Genomic DNA, 6,643 nt, shown 5'->3' on the forward strand with positions numbered 1-6,643 from the left:
GTAGTAGTTTCAGAGACATCCACGGACCTAGCAAACGTTCATATTATGATATCTGACAGAGTGTATGAAATTTCCCTGTGTTCTAACGATATGCCTTATAAAAAGGTGATGCAGAATCTTCTAGAGGTAACAAATCTATACGTTTCTATCTCTCTGTCTTTCTCTCTGTCAAGTACGCATGTTTATAACAGGGTAAAATATGCTAGGAACGTCATAAAAATATTTGAAATATTTAGGTTACCAAAAGCAGAAACCTCCATATGAAATGATATTGTTTAAGTTATAGATCCCTTCGATAACTGACCAATCCAGATGGATGTTAGACATTCTATTAAAAGATATCCTCCACAGTCACTGAATAATCCAACATATCCTCTGCATATTGCCCAGCTCTCCTATCCTTCTGACAACACTGGATAAACAGCATCCTTCACCCCAGCCTTCTGTATGATTTATTATGACAGCTCATTTACATATGATCCTCAGGAACAAACATCCTGGAGCATTTCCACGGAAGATGTCTAATTACATATGGCGAGATGATGTGCCTATCTGGAGCAGTATTACTTGCACTGACAAAACTATAGTTTTCTTCTTCTATCCAGTTCACTAACATTAAGGGTTTGGCCTTTATTCCACTAGATCTCTCTCTCTCTCTCTCTCTCTCTCTCTCTCTCTCTCTCTACGATGCTTCTCTTGGCACTTCCGAAATCTGTCGCTAAAACTTTACTCGCATTTTTTACCGAGATGGAGGATCTCCGTTTTCTATAAAATAACTCGCTTGTCACAACCATTGTATATCTTGCCTCTCTTCTCTGTTACTTTCTACTTTTAATGTTTACAAAATTCTATGGGCTGAATCTTTCCCCTACTGGTTTATTTCTGGTCAAAGTATTTGAAAGTTCCCACCCTTATTTGAAAAGAATACTTAGAAAGGGTTGAAGTAAGGTTTGTAAATATGTTACTCCAAACACTATTTACGCAAAATGGAGTCTGGTAAAAGAAAATGCTGCTATTGTAAGGTTATTTACCTTACAGAAACGTGAAATGGTAGTTGTGTTGGGTAACTGACAATTTTGACTGTTGATGCAGTACTACATAGGATCACTCCCTGATTACGATTAATTTTCCTTTGCCTACACATACATCGAAACATCGAATAATCTGGATCATTCTTTACACATTCTCCTCTTTCCTCTTACATCTGACAACACTAAGGTAACTGAAAAATTCTTCTCCCCTCCTGGGGTAGGAGAGACTCTTTAGTTATGGTAAGCAGCTCTTCTAGAAGAAGGACATTACAAAAGCAAGCCATTGTTCTCTAGTCTTGAGTTGTGCCATACCCTCTAAACCAGGGCCTTCCACTGTCTTGGATTAGAATTCTTTTACTGAAGGGAACATTCAGGCACTCTATTTTATCTGTTTGCTTATTTCCTTTCCTCACTGAGCTATTTTCCCCGGTGGGGCCCTTGGGCTTATAGCTTCCTGCTTCTCCAACTAGGATTGTAGCTTAGCTAGTAATGATAATAATAATACAATTGGCAAGCGTTTGAAGTGAATATGAATGTTGATTTTTATCCAAAGTTTTTCAGAGAAGGACTTGTTTGTTGGGAATACGTGGGTTCCAACAAAGCATATACATAAGGTTTTGAAAAGAAGAATATGTTAAGAAAATTATTTATTTCAATGTTCGTATTTTACAGAATAGAGTAATTATAGATGAGAGAATTAGATAGTGATAGTAGTGACATTAATTTATCTAAAACTAGAACGTAATTTTGATTGACAAAACAGGAGACAAATATTTCAGTGGAATAACTGACTTAGGGTTGTGGTATCCCATGCGAAACGTCCATCTCTTGCAATTTGTTGGACGGTAGTTCAAGTCCCGATTAAACTCGAAAGTTTCTTGTAGTTTCTGCAAACGTACTGTCTTTGTGAGCGAGGAATGGAGAGTTGGATGAACCTATAGGCCTTGCCTACTAAGTCATCAGCAGCGCTTGCCTGGCCCTCCCTGGTCCTAGCTTGATGTAGAGGAAACTTGGGCTCTGATCATATGTAATTTTAATAGTAAACAAGAATATGATTATCGGAAGGGAAATAAGATATAAGTGGGGCATAAAGTTGTTGAGTAAAGCAAGGAAGATACATTGTAAGATTTTGATTCAGTAACTAAGACAGATGACATAAGAATTGAGATTGTTATTTTTAATTCCAATTTCCCAAATTTGGTATTTCGTAACGAAGAGAGTAAAAACATTACCGAATCTATATCTACGAATATAAAATGAAACGCTATTGGGCAAATGAATGTTCATCTTGCTAGATATTATTAGTGTAGTAAACTCAAGTAAGCAGGAGCGACGAAGATAATTATTTAGAATCAACATGAAAATAAAGGTAATTCTGTCACTTTTGAAATATAGTCTCAAAAATAGAAACTGGAAGAGAATGCTCAACAAAACAACGTATTTTTTTTATGTGAAGCAAAGCGCAAATTATATACTTTTCTTTCCAACCCCACTTTTTCTCTCCTCGTAGTTGGACCTTATGAAGCAGATGGACGAAGGACACATGTCCAACTACGAAAGCAACGGAGAATTTGACCTGGTAGAGTTCACAGCAATGAAGAACATCACGTATTATTCCTGCTGCCGAACCCTACCCAGATATAACCTTCACCATAAAACTGAGAAGGAGACCCTTGTTTTATGTGTTCAATCTCATCTTGCCTTGCGTTCTAATCAATGGAATAGGTGAGTTTAGCATATTAAAAAGAAACTAGTTCTTTAAGTTTCCCTGAATGTTTCAATTAGGTTTTCATCAAGAAGATAAAGCCTGACTGCAAATTGTGTCTCTCTGTTTGCCACTTTGCCATGGTTTTTTTTTTTTTTTTTTTTTTTTTTGAGTGTACAAGCATATGCACACAGAGTGTGTTATTTTGGAATGTAAATCCTTCCCCCCCCCCTCCTAACGCCGCCCCCCCCCCTCCTAACGCCGCCCCCCCCCCCCCCCCCCTCTTTTCCTATGGTGTGCAATCAGGAGGAAAAAATGCTTAGTGTCAAATAGTGATCAAAGCGAAAAGAATACAGTATACTATATGAAGGCACTGTTGATTCATATCTCCTTTCTAGAAGTGATACTTTGGTGGTAAATACAATGAAAGAAATAATGACACTTAAGCTGTTGAGACGAAGACCTCGCTTACCATAAGTGAATTAAATGTAAGAATTGTAATAACGAATAATGAAGAACGAATAAGAGTGAGAGAAGTGTTGGCAAGAGAACGCGCCCAGGATAGGAGTGAATGATGCTATGTGTTTACGAGGGCTCGATCCACAGTTGATGAGCCATTGTTGCATGTGTACTAAGCAGCTAATGTTGTGGAAGTAGTCTACAGAGGGATAAAAGATCAGTATATAAAGTATGAAAAGTGTAGGGATCATTGGAAACCACTTAATGTTAAATAAAAAACACACACTCACACGCACACACACACACACACACATATATATATATATATATATATACGTGTGTCTGTGGGCGTATGAGTTTGTGGGTGTGCTTATATATATATATATATATATATGTTAGGGGTAGACCTAATACTTTTAAAGGGAGATGTTTAAAAGGCAAAAATATTTATTCCCAGTGCGAGCAGCGAGGCGAGACGAGTTTCGACTGTGGCATTGTTTGGGCAATCCTGTCATCTCTTCATTTTCATCAGCATTTTGGAAGTAAACCAAGCCTTGCCAAGGGCGCCTGCCGTGATAAGGAAACTGTCTTGCTTGACCAAGATGTCATCGTCTTAATTAGTGGAGTCAGCATATCTTCAGAAACCGAGCCTGAGGGAAATCCTAGTTTAGGATATACAGTATGTCATCATGGAAAGACACGTGCTGTCCTTTTGTTACAACTTAACACGTGGTCCGGATTGCATCAAAAATTTCTTCTAGAAGCTTCCATGGCATGATCGAAGAATATATACTTATATATTTATACACAGATATGCTAATATATATATACATACATATATATATATATATATATATATAGTATGTATATGCATATATATTCCGTATTTTATTAACATTCCCATAAAAAATTCCTTTAATGGAATGAATTTGAGTATAAGGTTATATATGTATTAAAGGTGATCGTTACAAGTTGGTCTTATTACTAAGAACTTCGGAAGATTGTAATTCCTGCTTAATCACTCCCTGCCATCTCCACAATTAAAAACTTCTTCCCATAAAGACTAACGGTTAAAACGTGTGTGACAGACTTTCACCCTTAGCATTCTCAATGATGAACGCTGTCTTCCTCTCCATTTCCTTGAGTGTATCACTATATTCACTCAGAATAGAAAATACACTTTATTCATCTATTTTTACGTCTAGTCGAGTCGGAAGTCAACAAATTAAGACGTAAATTTGAGTTATCAGTTACTGGGGAATAAAAAAAAATGACATTTGTTGATTTTGTAAGATTAAATGACAAGTTGTTTGTCAGAGAAGGAGATGTCTTCGAATCAAATTTGAATAGAAGAAAGGATCAGGTTTTTCATTTTTTTTTTCATTAAATTGATATCTATAATAAATACTCGGATTTCATTGGTATGAAAAATCCATCTATACTACAAATCAAGAGATTTCTACGAACTAAAGTTACAACTAGAGTAAATAGGAAGTAATTCAGAGTAAGCTAGTTATTGCTTCAACTCAATTAGCAGTTGAAATTAATTTACATAAACCGCAAATACCAAAGCCAAATACAATGTCTGAACATTGACATGCCAAAGTATTATTTGCTTTAAACATTGGATATATTGCTCGGAAATCAAGAAAAATCAAATATTATTCATTTGTCTATTACAAATGATATTGAAATATCACTTACGTATTATAACATTTTCAATATAAAGCAGATCGTTATGCGACAGTGAAAAAAGACGCACATTTATTATGCATGCATGTATATCTATCTATCTATCTATCTATCTATCTAGCTATGTATATGTACATATATATATATATATATATATATATCATCAGAGAAGGTGGCGGTAGCCAGCAATTTACATTTCTCAAAGTGGACAGGGAAATAGGCAGTTCCAAGATTCCACTTATTATATATCCCGACGTTTCGTGATCGTCATTATCACATCTTCCAGGGCTACAAATAAGAAGTACATTTATAACATTGAGAAACAGTAATAAAAAATATACAAATATAAAAGGTAAAATTTAGTAAGAAAAACAAAAAATTCAAGTAAAAATATACATAAAGCAGAAGTGGAACCAACCTCCCAGAAGCGCAAATAAAAACTGAATGGCATCAACAATTACAGAACAAAACAAAGAAAGTTATGAGAAGTACAATTGAGTGGAGGAAGCTTTGGTGTTTAACGACGGAACCAGTCCAGAATAGGCAAGTCATGGAAAACTGATTTTGACATACTTAAAATGCTGGCCAAAAGAGAGAACCTTGTCATTACTAAACCAGACAAAGGAAAAGGAACTGTAATACTAGAGAGAGAGGAATACGTGGGTAAAATGGAGAATATTCTAAATGATGAGTCCAAATTTGTGAAACTTGGGGACCCGGATTTTAATAACATCTTTAAAACCGAGGATAAAATTAACAGGTTTTTAAAAACAGTTAAAAATGAAAATTCTATAAATGAGACTAATTATCAAAATTTGTTTTGTTCGGGGTCTTCATACGGCATTCTATATGGTTTGCCCAAAATCCACAAGCCTAATATTCCACTGAGGCCTATATTATCTTCTTTAAATACACCAAACTACAAACTAGCTAATTTCATCATTCCCTTACTAGAACCTCTAACAAAAAATTCATTTTCACTGAGTAACTCCTATGCATTTAAGGAAGTCATAACATCTCAGGACTCAGATCTTTTTATGACTAGTCTTGACGTTGAGTCGTTATTTACGAATGTACCTGTGGAGGAAACAATAGACATTATTTTAAACAAATTATTTCCGGAACCTAATGCCACTTTTTAATTCTTTTAATCGCACGTCTTTTAAGAAACTTTTGGAGTTGGCGGTGCTGGACACCGCCTTTGTTTTTAATGGCAAGTTGTATAAACAAGTGGATGGTATGGCTATGGGTTCCCCTCTGGGACCCACTTTTTGCTAACATTTTTATGGGCTCCCTGGAAGAGACCATGCTCGATAATTGCCCTTTGAGATACCATCCACTGTTTTATGTCAGATATGTTGATGACACCTTCTCTTTATTCAGAAATGAATTCTGTGCCGACGCCTTCATGGATTTCACCAGTTCGCAGCACAATAATATAAAGTTCACATTAGAAAAGGAGGAAGGAAATAAATTAAATTTTTTAGATGTGTTAGTATCTAGAGAAAGAGAAGGTTTTAATACCACGGTTTTTAGAAAAAAACTTTTACTGGATTAGGTTCGAATTTTTATAGCTCTTGTTTTTATAATTTTAAATTAAAATCTATTTTTACTCTTCTCCACAGAGCATTCCCTCTTACTTCTAGTTGGGAATATTTTCATACAGAAATACTTTATTTGTGTGATTATTTTAAGAAAAACTGTTTTCCGACTAAATTATTTTCTAAGCATCTCAACAAATTATTAAATGATAAAT

General features: G+C 35.3%; 1 pseudogene; it reads left to right on the forward strand.

Annotated features, from left to right (window-relative positions):
• Positions 1-3,154, forward strand: part of LOC137650887 (neuronal acetylcholine receptor subunit alpha-7-like) — a 310,061-nt pseudogene extending 306,907 nt beyond the window's left edge.
• Positions 3,155-6,643: the final 3,489 nt, after the last annotated feature.

Source organism: Palaemon carinicauda, chromosome 12, assembly GCF_036898095.1.
Source record: "Palaemon carinicauda isolate YSFRI2023 chromosome 12, ASM3689809v2, whole genome shotgun sequence".
NCBI lineage: Eukaryota > Metazoa > Arthropoda > Malacostraca > Decapoda > Palaemonidae > Palaemon > Palaemon carinicauda.